The sequence below is a fragment of the Canis aureus genome, chromosome 32 (assembly GCF_053574225.1).
Source record: "Canis aureus isolate CA01 chromosome 32, VMU_Caureus_v.1.0, whole genome shotgun sequence".
Lineage (NCBI taxonomy): Eukaryota > Metazoa > Chordata > Mammalia > Carnivora > Canidae > Canis > Canis aureus.
Genome location: NC_135642.1, coordinates 30,207,269 through 30,235,065, shown reverse-complemented (window position 1 = coordinate 30,235,065; position 27,797 = coordinate 30,207,269). Strand labels below are relative to the sequence as shown.

Below are 27,797 nucleotides of genomic sequence, written 5' to 3'. Positions count from 1 at the left end.
AGAGGGAGAAGCAGGCTCCATACACCAGGAGCCTGACGTGGGATTTGATCCTGGGTCTCCAGGATCGCGCCCTGGGCCAAAGGCAGGCGCTAAACCGCTGCGCCACACAGGGATCCCTAATGACCTAATTTATAAAGTGTTACTATAAATCAATGAGAAAATAGACAAAGGTCATGAACAGACAATTCATAGAAAAGAAAATACAAATAGCTAATTATACAGTAAACAATTTTCAGCCTCACCAGTGAATACAAAGTTAAATAATAAGAACCTAAAAAAATAGGAAAGATTTTTAAAATAACTTTAATCAATGCAGTGAGAGCTTCAGGAAGACACTGATATATTGTGCTAATATAAATTAATGCAACCTTCCTGGTAATATGTATTAAAGATCTGAAAAATGGGGGCACTTGGGTGGTTCAGTGGTTGAACATCTGCCTTTGGCTCAGGTTGTGATCCCAGGGTTCTGGGATCGAGTCCCACATCAGGCTCCCCACAGGGAGCCTGCTTCTCCCTCTGCCTATGTGTCTGCTTCTCTCTCTGTGTGTCTCTCAGAATAAATAAGTAAAATCTTTAAAAAAAAAGACTTAAAAATGATTATACTCTTTTTTATTATTATTATTATACTCTTTGATCTGGTGTTTCTCCTTCTGTTAGACTATCCTAAAGAAATAATTTGAAATGCTAAGATTTAGCAGTCACATAAAACATTAATTTAAGTACATCCTAAATATCCAATATTAGAAAAATTATTAACAAGTTATAGTATCATCATATGATGAAAAATTTTGCTGCCATTAAAATAATAGTTAAAGAATTAATAATGACACTAGAAAATATTTTTGACTGATTGAAGGAAAGCATAGTATGTGAAATTCTGTGTACAGAATGATCTCAGTTACATGAAGATAAAGAAATTCTAGGAAAGAATACTGGAACCATTCTGAACTGTGGTTGCATTTGACTAACAAGGTAAGGTTGAGTGATGTTTTGCAGGCTTCTTTTAACTTCTTTCAAAATGCCAATTTTTCTACCATGTATATGTATTATTTTAGAATATTATGAAAAGAAGAAAAGTTAATCTTTGAAGAGGTTCTAAACCCTAGAACATGCCAATCTGGCATAAAGCTTATTTTGAGCTGAAGACAACTGGGGAGAAAAAGATACAGGACAAACTCTCTGACCTCCCCCTCTCTATCAGAAAGGGCAGGAGGATTCTTAACCACCAGAAACAATCCTAGACTCTTAACAGCCCAGAGTCTGCACCAGGGGAATCTATGTAACAAACCTTACTAAAACAATCCTTATCTTCCACTGGCTTCTCCCATATATTTATCTTCCTACAGTTTGCCACCCTTGGAAGTCTAAAACCCTTTTCCTGTGTCTTGTCACTTCTCTTCAAATTTATCTTTCATGGCTAAGATGCCCTAGAAGCCCAAGTTCTAACCACTTCTTTGAATTACTCCTCACTAAGTATTCCATGTGTGTGGACTGCATGAATCAACAAACTTGCTTGCTTTTCTCCCCTTTATCTGTCCTTTGTCAAACTAATTTGCAGGACCCCAGCAATGAACCCAAGACAGGTAGAGGAAAAATCTTCCTCCTCTATAAACTACTATAGTAAAAAAACAAAAACAACAACAAAACACCAACAACAACAATGGTAGGCATCCTTCTTCTCCAGCAATCTTAAACTGCATTCCACTTGATAGTAGGTATCATTGGATACTTCGAAGCCCATGGAGGAACTACTGTCCACTGTGAGTCAGCTTACTCAAAGAGGCAGATTGCCAGGTGTTTTCAGGGAGGGAGTGGATAGCTGTTTTCCTCTCTTCTTCTTTCTCCAGGTTTAGTTTCCACTTCTTTCTTCCCTTCTCCCACACTTGATCCAAGTAAAAGCCAGGGAATATGAGCACCGTACCTCATTTCCTTTCTAAAAGTGGTGAGATAGGGTTGCTTTCATCTCATCTTCCAAACCTGCTAAGATAGACCCAAAAGGAGGATAACATGGGTTTCCTATATGATGAGAAGGAATGTTCTCCATAAGAACCTGGCCGAGCCTCTCCAAACCTCTTCTTGTAGACGGTGCCTGGATATGCAAAGAACACACTTCCTAAAATAGTTCATTTCAGAAATAGAGGGAATGTTTAACCTAAAAAATATATTTTGGTGTTTTAAAATGGTATCTCGGGATCCCTGGGTGGCACAGCGGTTTGGCGCCTGCCTTTGGCCCAGGGCGTGATCCTGGAGACCCAGGATCGAATCCCACGTCGGGCTCCTGGTGCATGGAGCCTGCTTCTCCCTCTGCCTGTGTTTCTGCCCCTCTCTCTCTCTCTCTCTCTCTCTCTGTTACTATCATAAATAAATAAAAATAATAATAAAATGGTATCTCTTAGAGTGACAAACCTCATCTCTACTACCGCCACAACCTCTGAGTGAGCCAGATCTGAAAATAAAGGAATGAAAAAAGGCAATCATTCTTGCCTGGGGTTGACTAGGACAGAGGATGGAAGATGAAAAGGCTCAGAATGCATCTCCAGCCAAGTCCAAGGTTTTATTTTGTTCTGTTGAAATTAAAAGCAAAATGCAAAGAGTACTTTGCCTAACTCATTTACTCTAACAATCTTAAGCACATTTCTGTTGCTGAGGAAATGGAGGGCTGAGTCTCTGATTCAGTTCCGTGATGCCACATAGCATCCTTCGATGAAAGCATTGCTGTCTTTTGTGTGTCTGGAAAGCCTTTCCAAATACTCTTTCCCCTTTAAGTGTCATAGTTGCGTTCTGATTGCCGAAGGCATATTTTAAGTCAGTAGGTGCAAATGTAATTGAAATCTATCAAGAAATACCTTTTTAAGGATTATCATGTTATTAATTGTGGTTATCTTTTTCTTTACACCTAGAACCCAGAAACCAGGAAAATCTAGCTTTTTTGGCTTTTTTAGGGGGAGGGATTTGAAGGCCTCTTTTCTTCCCTCCTCCAATAAAAAAAGTATAATGTATTCTAGTCAGACTAAAACACATAATTCAGCAATATGCCACCATCACCCTAAGGTTTAATATTCTTTCCACTGAAAATAAGTAAAAATAGCGCACTATTCTCAAACTTGATGGTTAGGAAGAGAAGCTTATGGGAAGAGTATAACCTAACAGCTATCTTTAAATTGCAATTTGAGGGCCACAGTCATTTGCATTCTTCCACTTTCCCTGAGGCAGTACCCCATGTGCAGAGTCATGGTGGTAAGAGCTTAGCCCCAGTGACAGAAACCATTAAAGATTAGAAGCAGAGGGCCAGGTCTTACTTCATGAGTTTTCATTAGCTGACTTGTGTAGGAAGTAAGGGCTCCAGTCTTTGCTAACCAAAATGTTAATGGCTTATAGACAGCAAGAAATTAGTGAGATATTTATCAAGTACCTGGAACAAGAGTTGACTTTCTGTGAAACATCGCTCTAGAATCAAAGCCAAAATCTCTCTCTTCTCGTCAGATGAGTCTGAAAAAATAATCATGTCAGAATTAGTAAGGCAAACAACACAAGGAGAAGAGTGAAAACAAGCCCATATTAAATAGGACTGAGGGGAAAATACTTCAGCTTCATAATAACAGAAGAGGTGGGATTTAAGAAGGTAAAAAAAAAAAAAAAAAGTAGTAGCACTGCTTCTTTCAGGAATGCAAATGTCTGGGATCCCTAAGTCATTTGTCCTGAATCTCTCAGGCAGGTTGGGGTCAGACAATGGGGAGGTACAGTTGGGAGATGTTAAGTGGCCTCCTAAAAATTCAGTTTAAAGTGATTATTCAATGAGAGTGTATGTGTTTTTACTTATTAGAAAAGTAATAAACAATTACATTCAAAAATGCTGTCATTACCAAAAAATATAATGTTAGAAAACTGCCCCCCACTGCCCTAATGCAGAGATGATCACTTGTTAAAAATTGGCAGTAAAAGTATACTTTCATATGATTCATATGTTATGTCCTTTAAAATAAAGTTATGAATAGTTATAACAGTATGAGAAATATGTATATAATAATATTAAACTGAAAAAGTGAAAAAGATTGGGTACATAACTGAATCAAAAGACATCAAATAAGCCTATGACTGGAAAAAGACAGAATTATGTCAAAATATTTTAAAAGTTAGGGTAGTCTATATAGTTGTTTAAGTACATACTAACATATTTTTAAAAGTGTGTGTGTGTGTGTGTGTGTGTGTGTGTGTGTGTGTTTGATGACTACCTCTTTGCTTCAAAGAGCCCCTTTTCAAAGAAAAGGATACTGAGTTCCCACTTGACAGCCTTGGAGTGAAGGAAAGAATATTTGGAGATCATTGGTAAATAATGCTTTGAATCTCTCTTTGGCACATGAAACTGGATTTCAATCCTATTTAAAGGTCCCCTGGTAAAAAGTCTTTATATGTTTCTCGGGCAAGAGAAGGATAGAAGAAACTATATACAAGACTTGGGTCGGGCAATTGATTTTAATTGTGATTTCTGTTCATGACTCAGCAATTTCAGGCAATTCTCTGCTTTTACCCCAGAGTTATCCCTTGTGTAAAATGGGAAGGATGATAGAAAGTCTGAACTTGGGGACTTGGTCTCCCAGCACTGCTATCAACTACACCTGCCTTTTGGCAAATATCCAGCTCTTCTCTGCTGGGGTCACACATTCTACCCATTCATGAGAGCCAGGAGGCTTAATTACCTGGAGTTTCAAAGACCTCTGGACTCTCTGACGAAGAGATTGTTTAAGTTCAATGTCGTATTATCCAATTCCTGAAGTGTTCATTTTACAGAGATGGAGAGGAAGAGTACAGAGATCAAGCTGTGCGCCCAAGGAAGTTTAGGAAAATTTGGGGAAAGGTTTTCTATGTCTTGTAAGTGGAGGAAATGCTTCAAAGTTTGAGAAAAGTCACATAATGCTTCCATACACATAAAATGCTTCTCAGATATAAAATACTTAAATTAGAGAGTAACTTAAAGTCATCAAAATTCAAACTGGCTGTGCTCATCTTCTCTTTCCTTTACATGAAAGTGCTCTGTGGTTCTCTCCTAGCAGCATCAACTTGGATGATGGATGACATTGGTCCTGTCATCTTACAGGGCCTACCGTGACATATCCTGGGCTGGGTGTTCTCAGATTCCAGGGCCAGCGCAACGTCGTGGAGGAGTTTTTCACAAAACTGAGGACTGTACGTTGGAAGGCTGCCGACTTTGTTTAAGAAGTATTGCTCTTCGTTCTAAGAGAGTGTCCTTCCTTCTTGGGGATATTCAAATGTCACTTTCTTTTATGAATTAATGATAATTGAAGACGGCAATTGTGGTATCTTTAACATTTTTATTCGATCAGATTTAAACTTGGCAACAGTATATTGATCTTCCACAATGTCAGAATTTCTTTTTCTTTTCTTTTTACATTTTACTGTTCTGTAAAGTCCAAACTTGAAAACATCAGTCTGTGGCTAGTTCTGTCTCTATGGTAATAGGGAAAATGCAGAGAATCACCATTTTTAACCCAGGATATCAAATTCCTCCCCTAGTTAAAATGTGTGTCCCAGCTAATAAGTAGGACACCCAACGTGGTTGAATTGTATTTCTCTGTCCACCCTCTATTAAGGGTTCCTAAAATTAAGTTGCTGAAAGATCAGAAAAGAAGGAGGCAGGGGGAAGAAAAATCTGGATAATAAACTGGCTAGTTAATGGACTCCATGTAGATTGATGAGAATAAAAGCATGTCCTGGGACGCCTGGGTGGTTCAGTGGTTAAGCGTCTGCCTTCAGCCCAGGGCGTGATCCTGGAGACCTGGGATCAAGTCCCACATCAGGCTTCCTGCCTGGAGCCTGCTTCTCTCTCTGCCTCTCTCTCTCTGTGTCTTTCATGAATAAATAAATAAAATCTTTAAAAAATATATATATATATATATATAAATAAAAGTATGTCCCATGCAATATTTCCAGCACACTTATACTAAAGAATCATTATTTATTTTTAATTTAAATTTAATTTAAATGTATTTTATCTGGCAATCCTACATCCAAGACTACCTGATCCTCTAGAAAATATATAGGCAATAAAACATGAATTAAAGTAGCCCCTATAATATACACAGCTATTCATGAAACACACGTTAAGTGGCTATTACTGAAATACTCTTTTGGTTGTCTTTATGTTGTCTGGTTTTCTTATCTAAATGTGAAATGTTTAGATGATAGTGTTCTTATAAAAGCACAACCACTGCCAATTAAATCTAGAGAAGAGTAAAATGAGTTACCTGGCTCCCATTCGGCTTACCTTATGAATGAGCTGATAAGCAGTGTTTACAAGTCAGTCCCCGCCGAGTCACTCAGCTGCCCACCTCTGAGCTGGCTGCTCAGGTGCTGCAGAGAATGGTTTCCTCCAACCCACTCTGATGTTTCGGGATCAGAAAGGATGTGGGTGGAAGTAAGGAGGAAAGCCAGGATCCTGTGACACATTCTTAGACATATTCAGCGTGTGCAACCAGCACATTTGTTCTTTGTTTCTCACTTTTCCCTCTGCCTAACACAAAGTTTAAAAGTCTACGTTATTTTTTCATCATGCTACCTGGCAAATGTAGATTTCCTCACCTTAGCTTGAAACAAAAGTAATAATAAAACTGTCAAGTAGCACTAGTAACCTCTCTGATAATATTTGCAGGGAAATTACTTTCTGACTGCAAAGTTGACACCTATTTTCTGTTAGGGAAATGAATTTATATGAGCTGGAGATTGGCAGGGAAGTGGGAGTCTAGGTCAGATACCTGGTGTGCATTTCATTACAATGAGTGTGATTGTGCTTGGTCTTTTGTTTTGTTTTTTCCTTGGCCCCCTCAAGGTTGTTGCAAAAGTAATATGAGGGGGAAAAATATGGTGAACAGTGTTCATATGTCCAAATAAATGGAAAATGAATATAAAAATGTAGAATTGGAGCCGATTGTGTGGTCAGCTCTCAGATGGGCTGCTCAGGGTTGTAAAGGGAAGCTGGGTGAGAAGGTCTCATCCTACTTCAGGCTCTGTCTCGATGAGGGACCTCTGGACATCAGGTTTTTTCCTTCTCAAATAAAGGGATTACATAGGCTAATACATAGGCTAATATGGTTCCTTACAGTTCTGATCTAAGGAGGTACAGAGGAGAGAAGGAATTTTGGAGTTCCAAGTTAGTGAACAGAGCTCATCCACTTACCTTCTGGAGGTTTGAAGGCTAGATTTTTAAAATAACAAACTTGCTCCCTGATCTCATGATCTGACCTTCCAATGTAGAAGAGCAATCATTCTTTAAACCTTCCTCTGCCTACCCTGGCCTTGACAGAGGAAAATCACTTGGACCATGTTCTTGGTCCTCCTGGGGACCCAATGAGCTCTGTCACAGACTGTCCCTCTGGACTCCCATATGCACAGGTCACTGTTATTGTTCTTTTCCAAGCGGTTACTTTGGTTGGATGAAAAATAAGCAGAGTTCAACCATCATAATTATTTATATGGGTACACAAAGACGACATGTCCCATGTTTTTTGTTTCTAAATCACATTCTGGATTCTCAGAGTTTCTTTGCCATATGTTTTCCAGCCCTTTTCCCACTGGGCTTGTTCCAGTCAGAATCTGTATGAAACGCAGCTCTTTTGGTCCGTGTTTTAAAATTGAATTTGGAGGGGAAAACACATACGTTTCAAGGTAGGCGGTATATACGTTGATTCTGTCTTTTGTGACCATGTAGGAAAGATGGTGGAAAATAAAGGTCTCTCTGGGGTCCTCTCCACTCTGAGCCCAGAAGCACATTACTGCATTGTTCCAGATTTCCCCATGCTTTCAAAGATGGCTGTCCTTTCCTGGTACGAAATGCTATCGCAAAATCACAAGCTTTCATCTTCCATTTTATCCAGAGTGCCTTTTTTTTTTCCTTGGGTTTGTGCCAACACCAGAGAATTTAAACGAGGTACCTCCCCAACTTCTCAGGAGCTCTTGTGTTGGTGTCATTTGTGGGACACGTTCTCAATTTATGCAGACATGCCTCTGGCCCCTGCCCTCCGCTGGGCCCTAGTTATTCCTTATCCCTCATTCTTTGTCCTGTAAGCCCTTGTTGCCCTTCCCAAGGTGGAAAATCACTGGGCAGCCTCTACCTCTGTGCAGCCCACACCTAGAACATTGCTGGCCTTTGCCCAAATTGTGCCACCCCACTTGGGATCACCTGACACCACTGTGATCAGTCTTATGACCTGGCAACATCCCACCTGCCTACCCAGTTCACTCTTGCTCCATTCCAGTGCCTCTTACAAGCGATTGCTCATATGTCTTCTTGTCACTGTCCCATGTCTTGTCAGGCTCATCCAACCCCTTTATTCACTCAGCAAAGTAATTTGAGTACCGCCATGTGCTGCTGGGTAATGTCTCCTGTCAGAGTAAATAAAGATCCAATACTTACCTTCAAGATGCTTAGACTCCAGGGAGGGAGACTGATGATAAAGAAATAAACAATCAACCATTATAAACATTGAGAAAAGCTGTGAAGAAAACAGATGCAGTCTCTGGAAAGAGTGGCAAGGGGAGCCTATTTTGCATAATGTCCCCTGTAGAATGCACATTTAGCCCTATACGTAAACAATGAGAAGACGCCAGCCAAGGGGAAAAGAGGGGTTGGATGTGCCTCCCAGAGTTTGGGCTCAGCCTATGAGCAGGCCCTAAGGCAAGAGAGAGTTTGGTGTGCTTGAAAGCTGGAAAAAAAAAAAAAAAAAGCCTTTCTAAATCCTCCCCACTTTTCTAGTCCCTTCTTTCACATAGACCTGGCTGACTGCACCCACTCACACTCATTAGTCTGTCTCCTGAGCTGTCCTAGGTCATTGTCTCGGTTCCCCTTACTTAATACTCGGTTGCATGCTGTCTTGTATCATTCAGCTATGTGGAAGATCTTTACAGGATTTGAGTTCCACACTTCATCTCTCCCAGAGCATCAGTCAGGGTTCTATTTATACAGGAGGTGCCAAAGCAACACTTGAATTCAAGTCAATTCAATAACCATGAATCAAATGCCTGGTCTATGCTAGGTGGTACGTGTTAGGTATTTAGCTCAGAGGTGGTGTTTAAAAATAAACAACCCCCAGTCTAGCCATGAGAGGAAACATCAGATAAACCCAAACCAAGGAATATTCTACAATGTATCTGATCAGTATGCCTCAAAACTGTCAAAGTCATCAAAAACAGGTAAAGTTCAAGAAACCGTCACCGACCAGAGGAGGCTAAGGAGATATGACTACTAAATATAATGTGGCACCTGAATAGCATCCTGGGAACAGGAAAAAGACATTAAGGAAAAACAAGCAAGGTCTGAATGAACTATGAAATTTAGTCAGGAATAACATACCAGTGTCGATTTCTTAGTTGTAAAATACATACAACAGTAAAACAGGATGTTAACAATAGGGGAAACTGTGAGAACTCTATTTTTTTTTTTTTTTGCAACTTTTCAATAAATCTGAAATTATTCTAAAATAGTTTGTTTAGATTAAAAATAAACGAGAGGCGCCTGGATGGCACAGTTGGTTAAGCATCCGGCTTTTGGTTGCGGCTCAGGTCATGATCTCAGGGTGGTGGGATTGAGTCCCATGTCAGACACCACACTCAGTGTGGAGTCTGCTTGAGACTCTCTCTCCCTTGCCTTCTGCCCCTCCTGCTCATGCTGTCTCCCTCTAAAATAAATAAATAAATCCTTTTTAAAAATTAAAAGTAAATAAATAAGCTATCAAGACATGGTCCCTACCCTCTGTGAGTTTACACTCTGGTAAAGAAAACACATCTAAGTAAATATATGCAGTACAGCATGGTAAAGGCAGCAACAAAATTGCATACCAAGTACAAAAGTAGCTCAAATGAGGGCATGATCACTTCAGAGCTTTTTTTTTTTTCTTTTTTTAAGGCCTCAGAGCATTTAGAGAAGGATTCACTGAGGAGAGAGGCACCTGGCACTAGGTTTTGAAGGATCACTAGGAATTTAAAGAATGTAGAAGACAAGTCTAGAAAAGACTGATTCAGGCCCTTGACACCTTTGACAAGGCATGCAATCCTTTCAAGCAGTTTAGTTTTGACAAAAGGGAAGGAAGAAAAAGAAAAGAGGAGATAAGCTTGAGTATTTGCTGACAAATTATGGCACAATTGCTAGCAATCTCATTGTTTGTGGCTGGAACTCAACTGCTGACAGCAGCTGACCCACAGGGCCTCTGAGTAGTGCCCACCAGGTCTCCTTCCCATCACTCTCCACCCAGCTGTTGAGGCCATCTGTTTGGTCACCGTGGACTCCATAGTACATTGGGCAAGGCACACCCCCAGTTTCCGGAGGTGGCTGGATAACCAGGAAAGGACATGAATGCAGAGCACCACAGGAGGTGGTGACTTGGGGACTGAGGCAAGAGCTCAGTGGTCAATCATGGGCCATTGTCTCCAAACTGGACAGGCCAGACTGTCTGCCACACCCATAACTGCAGGTAAAGGAGGTGGAAGGCAAGTCCATTGAGAGCAAGGGCATTGCTCTGTTGGTGCTGTATCCCCAGCATCCCACTGGTTGGCTCAAGGTCAGTTCTTCAAAAAGAAAATCGTTGAGCGAAGAACAAGACTAACCCCAAGAGACCCAGTGGCTCTCACCACAGATAAATGAAAACACATGGCAACCCGATCTGGGGAGGTGGCCCACGGTTAGGAAGTGGCCGTCCTGCAGTGGAAGAAGGATCTCTCAAATTTTCTCTCATGGGAATTTGAACAGTTCTGAAGTGGAGGAAGCAGTTAGGAGGCAGATGAAAAGCAGAGGGGACCTTGAGGTAGAAGAGCACCTCAAAGGACCCTGTGGAAGCTATGTTGTAAGGGAGCAAAATCAGCGAGTGAGTCCAATAGTGAATAAGCCAACTGCTGTCAGAACAGCGAAGCAAAAATACAGAGAAAAGCAGCATCCCTAAGAGAGAGAGGTCCCTTGCTGCCACAAAGCACTTAGCATAGCGCTGGCACCTAAGTGCTCCATAATTGTTATTTTGAAGTTGTTTTATTCTTATGGGATTCCCATGAGAACTATGCTATTCTTATGACTCCACAAGTATCCTTACAAGAAGCATCCCTTAGCTTAGTGGGTTTTTGTACCTTGCAACCAACAACAACAACGACAACGACAATGAAACTAGTCACAAAACAATTCCAAAATTATCACTGGTCAGAATTGTAGCGAATGTTTGGCATAGCCCAGTGGGGGCCCTAATCCTTAGGGATCATTTTCTCTGTCACTCGTACAGGGAAGGTCCCTGCATCCTGTGACCTCTGTCTGATAGATCTGCTGCAGATCAGGGATTTCCTGGTGTGGGGAGAGTTAGGCCCCAGGCACCAAGCTGACTCACCCTGGATTGAGCTGTAGGCAACTGGAGAAGTCAGAGGCTGGGAAGCTGATGTTGAGAGGAATATAGGAGCGCTCTGAAGACATACCTCATCCAGCTCCACCCCCAGAAAATGGTACAGAGTTCATATTTTTACTTTATCACTTAATCGAGGGTTTCACACACATGAGTATTATTTATTTATTTTTGAATAGGTCACCATGGGTACATGATGCAGTATTCAAAAGGATATAAAAGTAGGGGTGCCTGGGTGGCTCAGCCGGTTGAGAATCTGACTCTTGATTTTGGCTCAGCTCGTGATCTCAGGGTCATAGGATTGAGCCCTGTGTCCAGGCTTCATGCTCAGTGGGGAGCCTGCTAGGGATTATCTCCCCCCCCCCTTCCTCTGCACCCCCTCCTTCTTACACACACAAACTCCTCTCTCTCTTTTTAAAATAAATAAACAAATCTTTTTAAAACGGGATATAAGTAGAGGTAAGCCCTGTCCTCTAGCCAGTAACTGCTTTCTAATGCTGCCTTCCAGAAATAATACATTCTGTGGATATAGGAGCATGATGAATCCAAACATACATCGTGGCATCTACACATACATGCACGTTTAGATACACACACACTGTTCTACACGTTGATTTTTTTCGATTCCCAGTGGCTCTTTAGAGCTAAATCCATATCAGAGCATGCAGAGTTGCCTTAATCTTTTTAACAACAGCATGATACTCCAATTTATGGATACAGCAGCAGTTATTTAATCCCCTACTAGTCAATTCTGAGTTGTTCTCAGACTTCACTAATACAAACAGTGCTACAATGAATATCCTCAAACATGTACCAGTTTGCACATATGCAGATAGATGGGCAGGATAAATTCCTAGATGTGGAACTGTTGGGACTAAAGGAAAGTATATTCGCCATGTCATTGCATATTACAAAGTGGGCTTCCACAGAGAATTTACCAGTTTACGTGTCCACCAGTAATGTATGTGATTACACCCACACAGAATGCATAGCTTTTTTATTAAAAAAAAAAAGATTTTATATTTTTGTAGCAAATATAAACATACGAGTGAAAACCTTTTGCATAGCTTTTTTTCTGACGCCCCGTCTTTCCCTCTAAATGTCTCTCTCGCCTCATCCCCTGTGAGGGTTTGTGCACCCACACAATGGCTTGCCCTCTCCCCAGTGGAGATTGATTTTTAAAGGCTTTCATTCTTTCTTTCTCGTACTGCAGTGGGTTTTCATCTTTGGTGATTTTCATTTGCAAAAAAAAAAAAAAAGAAAGAAAGAAAGTTTTCACTGAGTTTTACATTCCCCAATGTAGAGGGTCTCTTAATCTTTCCAGAAGCAATTGCTGCTGCCACTATGCCAGGACCTATTTCTTCATTAATTTTTCCAAAGCCCTTATAATACTGGGGAGACAAATACCGGGGCCGATAATGCCCAGTAATTCTCGGTATTTACAGAGCTTCTTTGTCTGAGATCTCAAAGCACTTGACAGCATTAAATCATCATTCCCTTGGCTTTCTCAAAAGCATCTTTGAACCTAGAGGGATGATGCACAGAAATGAAATCTCTGCTTTCTATCCAGATTGTCTGAAAGGTGACCGGGGAGAGAATACAAACCAACCAATGTAGTTTCTAGCTAGAGTAGCATGTCTCTTTGGTTATTCCAATTCTTTTTACCTTTTGTGGATGCATTTCCAGTGAATAATCAATCTTCTATGTATAAGCAGCAAATAGAAATGTGGCCAAAGGATTCAACGATGTCGGGGCTTGAGTGCCTAGACGCAAAAAGAGGCATGTTCAGGCCTTCAAGCCATTTATGTGCTCTCTGGTCTGAGTCTCTGCCAGTCTTCTCTATCCAAGAAAATGTATAAATATGACAAAATGCCACTTCCTCTGGCCCATAAGAAAAAAGAAGAAAGGGAGAGAAGGAGGAGGGGAAAAAGCAAAAAGACAAGGGGAGAGGGGTGCCTAATTCAGATCTGATATTTCCTTCCCATGTTGGACAGAACCCTATGAGCAGAAAGCCCAGCCCAGCCCAGCCACATGGATAATGTCTGATTCCACCAGTGAGTAATTGCCCTTTTTTATAAAGAGGTTTTCACCCTCACCCATCCTACTCCTCCAATCCTTTCCCATCCCCTAGTCTTTACACCCTCCATATCCTACATACACCATACACAGACTGTCAACCATAGGGCAAGTATCTAGTGGGGAAATGTTAGCAAACATTATCTTATATTTCAGATACAGAAACCGAGAGACAGGGAGGCTGTAATTTACTTAGTGGCAAAGATTCTGTGTTAGGCACACATGTCAAAAACTTCATCAGCTGGGTCAGGAATTACCAATCAATAGAGTGGATATTTTTAAATTTTTAAATTGTTTATTCCAGAAATGACACTGAGGATCAAAACACAAGTAAACAGCACTGCAGTCTCCCCACCCCAACTAAACATACTCGTTTTCTCCCTGTTGCATGTCCTTTGAAATTCATAATCCATATGCACACACAGTAGTAACCAGACCCTACAGAAGTATAATATTTTGAGCAAGAGCCCAGGTAGTGGGGCCAGGCAACTTGCACTTATATCCAATTCTACCATTGACTAGCCGGGCCTTAGATTCTCCATCTGTAAAATGAGAATATTAATAGTTTACACCTCATAGAAATGTTATGAGGAATCAAGGAGTTATCCAAGAATATAGTACATACCTGGTACATGTCAGCTGCTACTAATATTATTAAATTTTGCTTTCTGCTTTTTAAAATGCATCTAAAGCAAATATGACAAAATCGTCTGATAGATCCCAAATCCTTGCTAAGCTGACTGCCCAATCCTAGTGGCATCACTTCTTCTGGGTTCTTGGAGGGCTGGGAAAGAGTCCTTCCTGCAGAGAGCCAAGCAGTATCTTTTAGCTCCTCTCAGGGCCTGTACAGACTGCCCCTGTTATGGGCTTCACTACTGTCTTGACCCTGTTAACCTACAAATCTCAAGATTTCAGGGAAAAAAAAAAAAAAGTGGGGAAATGAGAACCATAGAAGACACTTGACCCCTCAGATTCCCAGGGCCTTGAGTAGCTGTATCCATCTGGCCAAATTATGTTCTGATTATTGCTGATCCTTTTCAAAATAATGGTAAAAGAAGAGGCATTGTCATTTTGATAATTTTAAAACTAACTTAGCGATTTTTGTTCCTTTAAAGTTTGTTCATGTATATTGGTATAATTTCAACAGAAATTTGCAAGCATAGTACAAGTTAAGTCCCATAGGCCCTTTGTCGTTCTCATGTGTATATATATGTGTGTGTGCGTGTACATAGACATACATGTGTACATCTATGTCTATGTATGTGTAAGAGAGAAAGAAAACGTTTTTCTTTACCTCTTTTCAGGGTAGATTTCCTAAGAATATGGTCTTCTCCTCCAGGACCACAGTACAGTGATCATAATCAGGGAATGGAATGTTGATACAACACTATTCCCCACCCCACAAGCTGTTTCTGTATTTTTAAAGCCTCCCTTGAAAAAGCAGGTGTGGGACAAAGATGATAAATGTACATCAGAGCCTAATTAGGCCACTCGTTCACCTGGTGACCTTCTCACTGGAGTCGTTCTTCAAAGCCCTGCGCTAACAAGACTCCCCTGCAAGCCTGCGCGGGCTGCTCTCCCACTTGGCAGAAATCCTTTCTCTGCCGGGCAGCCCTCTGTTGCAGGCCCCAGTGATCACCCTTCATGGGGCATAGCAACAATTGACTGCCTTGCCTCCACACTGGACTTCGGGCGCTCCTAGGGCCCACCCGGGGTAACTGACACATCACTGGTGCTTAGGAAACGTTTGCCAAAAAACGAATGAGCCAACAGACACGTGCAAGCCTCCGGTGAGCGTTGCACTTGATCAAGAGTTGCGTGGTTTTGTTGAAAGCGTTAACACGGGTCAGATGCAAGTTCCCGGGCAGGCACACAATACAGGGAGGTGGGAAGAGACGTGTGTCTTAGGGCAGGCAAGAGGAAAAAAAAAAAAAAAAAAAATCAGACGTGGGATCTTGGCTCATGCCTTGCTGCCACTCCCTCGAACTTTTTTTTTTTTTTCTCCTCCCTCTGCCCCAAAATATAGTAACTGCTGAAAGAAGACAGTTATGTGCAGGAGACGTGTAGAGACTAGATTCTCAGAAGAGCCGTGCCTGTGAGCATAAGAAACGCAGCCCAGGATTTCAGCACTTGGCAGCCCCGGGCTCCCCATCGTTCCTGCCACGTTAGCACGCAGTAACTTTCCGCGCTGACTCCGGGCTGCGGGGCCCGGCCGGGGGCGGGGCTCGGCGCTGTCCCCCCACCCCCACCCCCCAGCAGCCACGCCTTTGGGTGCCCTGCAACTGCTCCTCCTCCTCCTCCCGCTAACCCGAAAAGCCACGCGTCCCAGCCCTGGGAGCGCGCCAGCCGAGCCGAGCTGAGCCGGTGCAGGAACCTGGTACCTTGCAGGGCCCTGGAACTGGAGCACCGCGCTCGCTTGCTGCGTCCCCAAGGGCTTCGCCTCCTGGAAAGCGCTGTCACCAAGCAGCCCCGTGGGTCCTGGGCGGCCGCTCCCTGCCGGGCCCAGCTGGTTCGAGTGTCACCAAACAAAGAGGGTGGTTGAGTCCTGCCTTATGGTGGGACTGCGCTACGGTAGAGTTTGGCACCGTGATGTTATTTCACTTTTATTTTCGCTTAACAAGTGCCTATGTGGCATTCGCTGCTGCAAGGCCTGGCACTGACTGTGCTGAGCGCTTTGCAAATAGGAACTCGTTAAATCCTCGTGGCAGCCTCTGAAGCAGGTACTGTTATTATTTTGACTTTTTGGCCGAGGAAACGAGACACACGCACCAAGAGGTTAAGTAACGTACACGGGGGAGACTGGGTCCCTGCCCTCGTGTGAACGAATGCCATCACACTCCACATTTTCTTTTTTTTTAATAATAAATTTATTTTTTATTGGTGTTCAATTTGCCAACATAGAGGATAACACCCAGTGCTCCTCCCGTCAAGTGCCCCCCTCAGTGCCCATCACCCATTCACCCCATTTTCTACATTATTTTCACTTACTTAATTTTCCAATGGACGGTTTTGTCCATCAGCAATGTTACTTGGATCATTGTGTAAATATGCGCTAATATTTGCAGTGCATCCCATACCCTGGGGGCTCCAGGGAAGGCTAAGGCGGATCCTCACTCCAGGAATAGTGGAGTGTGGTCAGGGGGATGAAACAGGGACAGTCTTGCAACAGAGGGAGATGCTGAGAGATGCTGACCGTGGGAGCTCCTGGAGTTGAAAGGAAGGCAGAGTAGAGTTACTGGGCAGGAATGGTTGGGGAAGGCCTCCAAGAAGGTGGATGGAACTCTGTGAAATAGAAGCCGCTTTGGATAAATGAAACAGAGAGGATCAGGATCAGCCTCATGTGGACAATGGCTTCCTGTGCCTAGGCCCAGAAATGCAGGCGAAGCTATGCATCTTCTTCAGAAAGCGCCTCAAGCAATGTCTGTGGTTCTACACCTTAGAAATCATAGAGCCCTAAAATCTTGGGCAGTTGGGTTTGTCCTGCCAGTTCCTGAGCCCCAGTGAAGTGGTCAGAATGGCTGGTGCTTGTGCTACAATCCGTCATGATTCATTATGTTGAAGTAATGATACAAAGAAGCATGGGGGCCAGACAGCTTGCATGCTACAGATGTCGAGGCTGTGAGAGTGATGAAGAAGGAAAGCAGTGTGTTTAAGGTTCAAGGGTTATGAGTAAGTTTCAGGGTTCCCTTATGGGTTATAATATTCTTCTGCAATAAAATTCACATATTTAAGCAAACAAAGCAAAACCAAACATCCCACAACCCCACTGATGATGAATGTACCCAAAAGGAATCATCATAATACATCATCTGTGAAGATGGGTGGCCATATTTGTAGCCCCAAGATATTTTATAACACAGAGGATCAAATCAAACTGGAATAGCTGCTGACAGTGTCTAAAACTAAACTTGATCCTCAACAGTCGGAGGAATCAGAACTTGCCTTTGTCTCCAAAGAAAGATGAGTTACTGAAGAAGATGTGTCCATTTGTGTAGTGGTTTTATTACCATAATCATGCTTTAAATCAAAGAAGCCATTACTGGGTATTGAATTCTGGAGAGTGCACTTTTCATTATAAAACATTACAGTAAGCAGCTTATGTCCAACATAATTGCAATTAGAATTTAGTGAACCACAGGAAGGGACAGTCCATGTAGGATACCTCAGTGTAAACTCGTTTGCCAAGAACAAGTTTTAACCTTTGTACAGCTGGTGAGAGAAAGGTTCCAGTATTCCCTGTGAGAATACCTGTCAAGTTTTCATTTGATCAGGGAACACCTAGTTTATGTTTTTGAAGACCACTCCCTTTTTAAGCTGAGCACCTTTGGGCATGTGTCAGCAGGAGGTGTTGGGACAAATGTATATTTAAAAAAATCACATGAAAAAAAATTGCATGAGCTTCAAATCCAGAAGATTAGCAAGATTTGGGAAATGGTAACACAAGAAAAATGCCAAAGAAATTGTCTGTTTGGGGAAGCAACATTTGAAGAGTAATTGGGGGAAGGGGAGGTTGAGGAAGAGACTGCCTTTAAAAGATAAGACTCAGAAGATAGGTACCCTGCCTGACTTGTGGTAGAGCATGTGACTCTTGATCTTGGGGTCATGACTTCAAACCTCATATTGGACACAGAGTTTACTTAAAAAAAAAAACAACACCTCACAGGAAAGATGACTTTCTGCTATCTTGAAATGAGAAAATAAATTATTTTTACCTTTGTCACCAAAGTATAAAGAAAGAACATACTATCTATGCATCCTGATTCTCACAAAGTTCCATTAGGGAGAATAAATACATGGAAAAAAGTTGTGTCCACATAATTTTATGGTGAGTTGAGGTTTGATAGGAGCAAATGTAGCATGGAGTAGGTATCCTGCTTCTTAATATTTTAATCCAGTCATTCAACATTTGACATATTTATTGGGCACTGCTGTATGCCAGGTACCTGGAATGCACACAAAAGAATAGGTTTCAAGATGTGTGTGTGTGTGTGTGTGTGTGTGTGTGTAAGGGCTCTGTGTCAGTGTGTACTCCACACTTGGTCAAAGTTGAGAGAGGATTAAGTCCTGCTACTCAAGCATTGTTCCATTACTGTTTCTGATCATGGTGCTGCCATCAGATTCTTAGAGTCCCTAGTTAGTTCTGCCAACACCTCGGGAACACAAGAGGAGAAAACCAGCCAAGCTAAGTGTTAATGGCCAAGAAAAGAAAAATACGTAGTAATAGAAGACTGTTGAACAGCTTATCTGTGGTCTATAAGGGTCGTGTCATTGAATGATTATTCATTCAAAATCCATTCAAAATTGCCCTCAGCTATAAGCTCCAGTCACTTCTCTGTGACTTAATAGTTTTGAGAACCAGAGTCCAGAGTTTGACTTCCCATTATCACTCTCGAGAGCACAACACCCTTTTTAAGCATCTCAGTCTCAGCTTCCTCGCTTCCCCCCACCTCCATGCGCACAGGGCCACCCCAGTCTCTAACACAGTAGGACCCTATGCCTGAAACAACCCTGCTCCAGCTCAGGCTTAGCACCTGTTGTCAAGGACCAGAGGCAGCCAGGCTTTCTGCCCTCTCTGGGGCAAATCTGCCCCATCCCCAGTTTTGCAGACCTAATAAAGACTGGACTTAACGAAGCTCACTGTTAGAGGCTTTTCTATCTGTATATATGTTTTTGCTTTATTCTTTCTTCGTGATTAATATGGCTCATCATCCGCTGCATTATGAAACTCACAGGCATTGAAATTGGCCCGTGACAGCTCTGCCTATAATCCCTCTGAGGGAGCCTGTGGACAGGGTGTCCACTGAGCCAGATTCTCACTCACTTTTCTGCCTCTTGCTGAGTCGTTATCTCAAATCTTGCTGCCTTTCAAGACTCAGTACAGAGTTCACCTTTTGCTCCTGTATTTTTGAGGTAAAAATAGAGGCCCCAAATTTCACTGGCACGGGTATCACCTTTTTGTTTCAATTAGTGGACAAGCGCTGACAGAGGACCAACTAGGTCCTCCACCCTGCATGACTTCTTTATTTATTCAAGTAATCTGAAAAATAAAAAGGCCAACTGTGGTGTGCCAAGCACTGTGGTGGGCTCTGAGACCATAACACTGAGCCCGAAAAAGACTGAACCCATTGGGTTCACCAGCAGAGAATATCTATCAACCTTGCCTTTGATAACTTCCTCTCAGATAGAAAGGAAAAATCATGGGGCTGCCGGGGGGGGTTGTTTTTGATGTTGTTTTGAAACACTTTGATACTGTGGAAGTCTTCCTCAAAATGCAGCGTCTTTTTATATGAAGCCCATCTCACACGGGGAGACCTTTTCCATCCAATCTTCTTCAAGTTATTTTCTTGGAGATCTGCTTCAGAGTTATGTGTGACACTGGGCTGGGAGCAAGGGGCTTTCCTACAGCCTTGTCACTGACTCAGCAAACCTTTGAGCTAATCGTGCCAAACCTGGATTTGCCCCAACCATGGAACGGAGGTGTGGTCATTCTTATTTGTGCAAAGTGCGAGATTATTCAAGGAAAATCAGTTTATTTTTACCTGAGAAGCTTCCTTCTCCAAACTCTTTTCCTGGAACGAGGTTCTGACATATTTGGGGTCTGTTTTGGTTCCAAGATTAGAATCTCTTAAACTCTGTGACCACTGGAATTCCTTGAGACTTCCCCTAAACACGCCTTTGGTGCTCTTCCAAACTCTTGATTTCTTTCTGAACCTTTCTAAGGACTACAAGGGATAGTCTAACTTTTAGTTAACAACAGATACCAGCAAAACAACAAACAGAAGTCAAAATTTCTCAATCCTTGCCAACCAGTGACAGTCCTCGTGCAACTGGGAGGGTGCCCAGCAAGTGTGGGAGACAGATTTTAATAGACAACGAGGTGAGAGGAGAGAGAGCGGGTGCATGTGCTGGCACTAGTCTCATACACGCCGGAGACACGTCATCATACCAGCCTGGAGAAACACACACCCTTATGGGGTTTGATCAACACTTCTACTTTTAATTTTTTAACACTATCGGTTCACATGTTCTCAAGTTTACCTTGCCCTTGTGAATACCCAAACCACAAATACATGTGTGTGTCTGTATGTATGCATACATACATTAAACAGGATGTAAAGTGTCATATGTATGTGAGTGGATTTGTACCTACCAAGTTGTGTGTTTCTAAAACTCTTTATATTGAGAATCAGGAGTCTTCTGGAGATGCATTTGCTTTCCCGCATAGCATTGGCACTTTTTGGATGAAATGAATGTGGAATATAAGAAATAGTGAAAGAGGGAAACCAAGTGGGGGAAAATTAGAGAGGAAGACAAACCATAAGAGACTCCTAACTCAAGGGACAGAAACAAAGGGTTGCAGAAGGGAAGGTAGGTGGGAGGATGGGGTAACTGGGTGACGGACATTAAGGAGGGCACATGATAAGATGAGCACTGGATGCTATACTGTATGTTGGCAAATTGAATTTAAATAAAATATCTTTTAAAAAATTAAAATTAAAAAATAAATGAATGCAGCTCACCCAAATGAGATCTATCCATAACAATGCTCATGGGTTGCCGGATGTGAAGGAGCAGCATGGAGTGAGGAAACAAGACTTCTTTCCAAAGCAGCCCCCTTCAACCTTGGTCCACGGGACTCCAGGCAGCTAAGGGTTCTCATAGCAGCCAGGCCTCGTCAGTCATTCCTTGCTCATTAACAAAAGGACTTGTCATCTGGAGAACTGGTTGCCATGTGTTTATTGTTAGGAGTTCAGGACAAACAGGTTCCAGCAATGCACAAAGGTTTTTCTGGCAAACAGAAAACACAAACAGTTTCCTTATGAACTAGCTGTATTAGAGGAGGGCAGTTTCCCCAAACCCTGGCTACCAGGGTCTCACATTGTTCCTCTGCCTACCAGGCATTGTCTGTCATGGGTTTTGCTGGGTAAACTCAAGTCCCATGATTAGCCTTCTCCTCCCGGCTGCTGGAGCCCCAGGTACAGAGTTACCTGCCTGCGCCTGGTAAGTGCTTGGAGCCCCATCTCATGAGACTTTGGGGGTGAATCTTCCCACCCTTTTTCATGATATACGTGTTGCTGGTTAGAGAGATACTGGCTGGGGTGTTATTCTTTTCTGTTACCAGCTTCCCAGATGAGACAGGCACATCTTCGGGACTTAGAAACAGTCTCTCCAAGGGCTCAGTAGAGAACAGAAGCTGCCCTGTGCCCCTTTATCTGTATCCCCTGACCCCAAGCATGGGGTATTATAGGATTCAAAATACAGGTATCAAGCCATCAGCTCAGCCAAGTGCTCCAGCCCTGAGATGAAGAAACATGAGAGAGCATGAGGATTTCTGACTGCGGGTAATGGCAGCTAATCCACCACCACATTCTGGGAAGCAGAGTGGGGGCCTGTAGGGTAGTGCTGTCTGTTTTCACCGGCAGCTGTTAAACCCATGGCTCCCGGAGAAGGATGTTCTGATCCCTCCCTGGGCACATAAATCTAGATGGAGCCACATCCTGGACTTTGTTAATTTTCTTATTGTGTTGAGATGGGAGTTCTTATCTCTTCTGCTCCTTGAGCAAGAAGAGATATATTATTTGAGAGCTTACTACGTTGCAGTCATTTTATATGCATGTAGTTATGTGTGTATGTGTGTATAATCTCATTTAAACCTCATGATACCATGACTAGGAGGTGTAACCGTGAGTGTTAATTGAAGAAACCAAGTTTTAGATTTTCAGCAACCTGCTCAACCTGCATAGCTGGTGAGCCACAGAGGTGGGCTTGAACTTCATGCTGTCACACCCCAGGGTCCCTGCTCTTCCTACTCGGCCCTGCTGCCCCCTTCCCCTCAAGGCTCACAGAACCGAAGGCAGAGGCGACATCTTTATAAGTTAGAGTGTCAGTGAGCTATCCTCTAAACTCTCGAATACTTTCTTGGGACTTTCTTAAGAAATTTTGAGCTCATTGGTGCACCTTATGGATGCCTCTTGACTTCAAAAATAAACACATACCAACACATACCAATGCACACACAGAGCAAAAGAATCAACCCCTTACTGCCCACCCACCCTACATTACTTGCCTCGCCCCTGCAACTTTTGCATTTCTATTTTTTCTCCCATCTCTACCTCTTCAAGCTCCTGTATGGAGCTGGCTCCCTCCAAGTCTGCTCCCCTCAGCTGATGGCCATCCTCCAAAATGGTCCTTCCTTCCTCTTCCTCAACGTGATCAACATTTGTGTTCCTTCTGTGCGGTTGGGAGAGAAGTATTCCATTAAAGTCAAATCGTTTTTGAGTTCCATTCCTTAGATATTTACCTCTTGACTAGATAGCCTGTCAACTAAATGGATGAACCCCCATAAGATTCTGTTTTCCACCTACATGTCTAACCTCATCTTAAGAATGAGAAAGGAAAAAAAAAAAAAAGAATGAGAAAGGATATTACAGAAGAGGAGAACCATATGCCCATTTTTCTCACTAATCTACCAAAAAGATGTTCCAGTGTTCCGTTCTCATCTCTTATCATATGCATGTCACCTCTATGTTCTTGTAATTATAGTATGGACTCAGTGTGGTATTCTTTTTTTCCCCACATCAGATGTCACCTGTTCGGTCTGAAGGACAGGCTTACTGAAGGCCCAGCAGCAAATTTATTGTCCCCTAGATCTGCCTTCTCATGAGTTATCTACATGAGAATCTGAGGGTCCCCCCTTTAATTAACAGTAAAGATCAAGGGTGATGCTCCTTTTTCAGGGGACTTTGGTGACCCTAATCCTAACACAAGACCTAGATATCAAATTTGAAATGTTATGATTATTTGCTCTCTTAGATATTAATAACTTGTGGACTTGGAAAGGAGACCAGAAGGAGACGATGATTGAACACCATGTGCCTGGCACTCTGGCGGGACTGCTGCAGGGGTTGTTGTACTTAAATCACACAACAACCCCATGGGGAAAGTACCGTGACCCTCATGTGCAGATAAGGAAACCAAGGCTCAGAGGGATGAAGCTCCTTGCCCAGCTGACAAGTGACCAAACAAGGTTCAAAGTTAGATCCGCCTGGCTCCCTAGCTCCTTCCAACTTACCAGCTGACTTTCTCTCCTCTTGGAGAAACCTTCTCTAAATTAGGGCTAGTCCAAGGCATACCAGAGCAAATGTAATAAAGAAAAGGGAATGGAGAAGGTTCTCTGGTCAGGGACACACATGTACATTACAGGCACACAGAGAATATGAAACAAATGTAAATTTATTCAAAAATTATGAGAGAGACGGTTGTAGTGATACATGTTAACAGGAGACCTATTACTCATAATTGATTTTACTAATATTTTAGCATCTGACCTGTTTCTCTTAATTGAATTGAAATGACTTATGCAACACATTTGTTTTACTGACTTTGGAAAGATATAATCACCTTCACCTACACTTTTAATTTTAAAATAGAAGGGTTTATTTTGGTTGTTTTTTCTTTTTTTTTTTTTTTTAATTCCTGAACGGTGGCCTTAAAGATAAGTAAAATGCAATTAGAGTTTTCTTCCCTAGGAAATGTCTAGAAAATTGTGGTTACTTTGTTTTAAGGGAAAAAAAATAAAAGAAACAACAAAGAAAGGGCATTTTGCACAAAGATTGGTGAGGTCACCCTGAACGAAAATAAAATGTCCATTAAACTCTTCCCAAGAATCACAGATCGAGTCACTTGGGAGTCACTACATTGCCCTGTTTAACTTAGTCGAAATTAGTCATTCCAAAGCCCTTAAAATATAACTAATTTCATGTTTGCAGAAAATACTTTACCATCGGGAACAGGGTAAATCAGAGAGACAGAGAGAGATCCTTGTGGGAGCAGAAGCATCTCACATCTCAGCTTCTCAGGACAGATGACTTGCTCTGCCAAACTGCAGAGAATACCAGTCTGCTGGGTTTGCTAATGCCTGGGCCTGCAATATACCAAGGATGAGAATTCAAGAACATATCAGGAGAGTGTTCGCTAAAGCAGGTAAAAATTATGGCTCTAACCTAAGGCTCCCACTGGGCGCACGTCCACCAGTCTCTGCCTGGGGTTAGTTGAGGCTTGGAGAAACCTGCCAAAATTAGGGGAGGTTCATTTTTGTTTTTCAAGTTGTCAGGTCTCGTCTTGGAAGAGAGACAGAATCCATATACCAGCTTGAATGGATTATAAGATGATTGGGCGTGGGGTGAGAGCAGGGGGTGGGGGGAAGGCCAGCAAAAAGAAAAAAAAAATATTTTTGAGAACTTGCAAGAAATAGGTGTTGCTGGCCAACAGTGGCCCTGGGTTGACATCTGTTGTATGTTAGTTTAGAATGTGTCTGTTTCTTAATAAATGATCTCATAACTTTAGTGATAGTATCCAAAGGGAAATTGCAAAATGAGCTTGAGGAAACATTTTTCTGGGTTCCTTCTCCCCGTGCCCAACAGGGAAAGAGCCGATAGAAGCCCTGCCTAGTCTGACTTGAGGCCACCCATTGGCTGGTAGGACTAGGATGAAACATTAGCACCTTTAATGTGGGGTTGAAACACGGAATGCCAGGAAGTTAAAAGGACTTAGGGGAAAATGTCCTTTGGCCTTCCGCTGCGTGACAGGATTCTGAAGTGGCAGCTAGTGAGCAGAGTAGACTCAGTTAGTCCAGTCAGAGGAAAAAAGCAGCAAAACCAGAGGACCAACATCAGTAATATCTTTGAGTGCAGTGATGAAAGAGTGAGATGGCTCTGCCAGAAAGGCGGGTCTCTTCATCAGGCTTCCCAAAGCAGTTTGCGCCTCTGGCCAGCTGTCAGAGGAAACGAGCCCTGCCCGATTGGCCGGTATTTATTGAGCACCTACTAGGTGCTCAGAGTCCTCCAGACCCTTCATGCAAAGAGGACTCCATCCTTCTCAATTTTTGCCAAACTTAAGATTGTTTGAGATGGACGTGGATGGTGATTTTGTTTTCTACCAGGACAAAGAAAGTAAAATGTGGGGATAGGATAATGAAACAAACCTACTTATTTTCACATTGATAGGAATCCAGGCATGTACAGACCCTGAAGACTTTGAGAAGGGTTAAAGCCAAGGCGGACTAAATCCCTCTCCTCACCCTCCCCCCTCCATGTCCTGTTCTCACACTGACTCTGTGCTGGACGCCTGGTAGGGTACGGAATGAACACCAAGGGTGAGAGACAGAAGGAAATCAAGAACAAGATTCCAGCCACTTCCATTCTGGAGACTCGTGGAGATCTTTTGAGATCTGAGAGATTGAATGTATTCAAGAGTGAAGAATTTTCTGTTCCCCACTGCCTATGTAATAATAATATCCAGCCCAACAGAGGGAAGATAATCAAGTGGGAAGAGAAATTCTCTTTTCCTTCCTATGCAAACTCCCATTGCTGTATAGGAACTAAGGAATACCTCCTCCCTCTGCTTTGTCCTAAATTAGGTTAGCACAGGAAAGACCACTGGCACATAAACTTTACATGATATGACTTCTTAGCTTTACTACAAATACAGGCACCAACTTTTGGTCATCTGATGATTTTATACCTTACATGAACCCAAACACTCTAAATGCAGACATGTTATGGACAATCACCTGTATGAAAACAATAATTTTTAAAAGACTGTATATTTTATCTCCACAATGCAATTTACCGGCATCATACTTGGGTGAAATTGAAAGTTTTATTCAGGTGATTGCCCTGGATTGGATAGGTTCTTAAGGAGCCTCTCTGATCCTTTAATTTTCTCCTTCACTCAGTCTTTCTCTCTGATCTGGGTGCTATGGCTCAATTGTGCTGTTTCTATCATTACCTACTTAGTAGCAGCAATGGGAAATAAGCCTTAAAAGTGATAACCCATCATATGTTTTTTTATTCTGCTGGTCTCATAAAAAAAAACTACCAGTCGTTTATTTCATCTCACTTATTGTCGATCAGTCCCGCATTTTTTACCTCCTTACCGCGGTTTTCTTTGTGCTGTGGTTCCCAGCCACGGCCCGCTTCCTGCTGAATTAAACTGCAACCCAGACAAAACCAAAGAGCACATCTCTCCCAAAGTTCACTCGGAAGGTCGCCCCTGGTGAGATGGACATTGCAGATGTGCTAGAAAGATTAGAAGCTGCTTTGATAAAACCTGCGTCTGTTCTTTGCTTCGGGTCCTCAGAGTGGAAGATCGGATGGATTGCCATTGCCTTGCATTATTTAAGAGTTTTGATGAGCAGCTCCCATCAAAATTCCCCACAGACTCCAGACCATGTGTGTGTGTATGCGTGTGTGTGTGCGTGCGCGTGTGTTTTAAACAGCACTTTAGAATGATTGAGATGTTCAAAAGGACGTTGCCAAGTGAGCTCTCTTTGCAGGGTTCACATTCCATTAGGTTGTCCTTCCTTAAGGTCTCTTGGTGGCCCTTCTATTCTATTTGATGGCAAATTCTGTTCATTCCAGATTGTGTTAAATCCCTTTAGCGGCTTCAAACAGCTCTCCCGTGCTGCAGGTTTAGCATGTGGGTGCTGATCAAATCAGTCCCCGGACTTTTGTTATTTTTCACTCCTTTGATGGTTTTCCTCCGTTCTTCTGTTTTCGTTGGCTTCCACTTTCATGTCGACTGTCTGTTCTTCGATGGTGTTATCTATTCATTCGAGAGAGTCCAGCCATTCAGCCCTCTGAAGAAAGGGCCGTTCCCTCACTTCTCTGGCCTGGCAGCCCCAGTGGGTAGTCCATGATTTGTGCCTTTTATCCTGAAGCCGTGGAGGCCCCTCTTTGGGCAACACTTTGGTGATGGGATAAGGATTAGTGTATCACGATTTCGTTTTCATCAACCTCGTCTGCGTCTTCCCGTTTTTAGTTGAGATGCGGTGGTGTCTGTTATGGCAGGTATTTATATCTATATAAACGGCTTCGTTTCTGATCATTGCAGATGATGAAAGTTAGGCCACCTCATTTCCATGTCAGGGACTTGCCACAGATAGATACCTATTGTCATCTCCTCGAGTGTGGCCGAAAAGTCAGAACACTGAATAGAAGCGAGACCTTGAGGACTTTATCCTGGGTCTTTCCGTGTCTCTACCTGAGACTTTATGTAAGTTGTTTACTCCCATGGCTACCGCATTTTTGTTCTATCTAAATTCCTTGCCGGAAATATTGCATGCTATTTTGCCCAATTAAATATTTCATGTTTTATTTCAAAAGCCCTAGTACCAAATAATATAATTTTTAAAGGTAATATAACCTATTATGATTCCTTTTTAAGCTCGTTCAGTATTTCATACCAAGCAAAGGGTAGTAAGAGCAAAGTTCTGTGGGGTAAAGATGCCAAATGATCATTCCTTAAACGTGGAAGACAGTCAGTGTTAGAATT

General features: G+C 42.5%; 1 protein-coding gene and 1 long non-coding RNA gene across 4 annotated transcripts in view; one reads left to right on the top strand and one right to left on the bottom strand.

Annotated features, from left to right (window-relative positions):
- RORA (RAR related orphan receptor A) overlaps positions 1 to 27,797 on the top strand; it is a 711,502-nt gene that overhangs the window by 568,219 nt on the left and 115,486 nt on the right. The window lies entirely within an intron of this gene.
- On the bottom strand, positions 131 to 16,058 carry LOC144303326 (uncharacterized). 3 transcript variants are annotated; one of them, XR_013370396.1, is made up of 4 exons: positions 15,845 to 16,058; positions 13,053 to 13,150; positions 3,413 to 3,489; positions 131 to 1,980 (listed from the first exon to the last, which is right to left on the bottom strand). It is a non-coding gene; the product is annotated as an uncharacterized LOC144303326 (long non-coding RNA). The 3 variants fall into 3 exon arrangements; XR_013370398.1 differs by having other exon boundaries at positions 131 to 1,977; XR_013370397.1 differs by lacking the exons at positions 13,053 to 13,150; positions 15,845 to 16,058 and adding exons at positions 4,698 to 5,466; positions 6,284 to 10,332.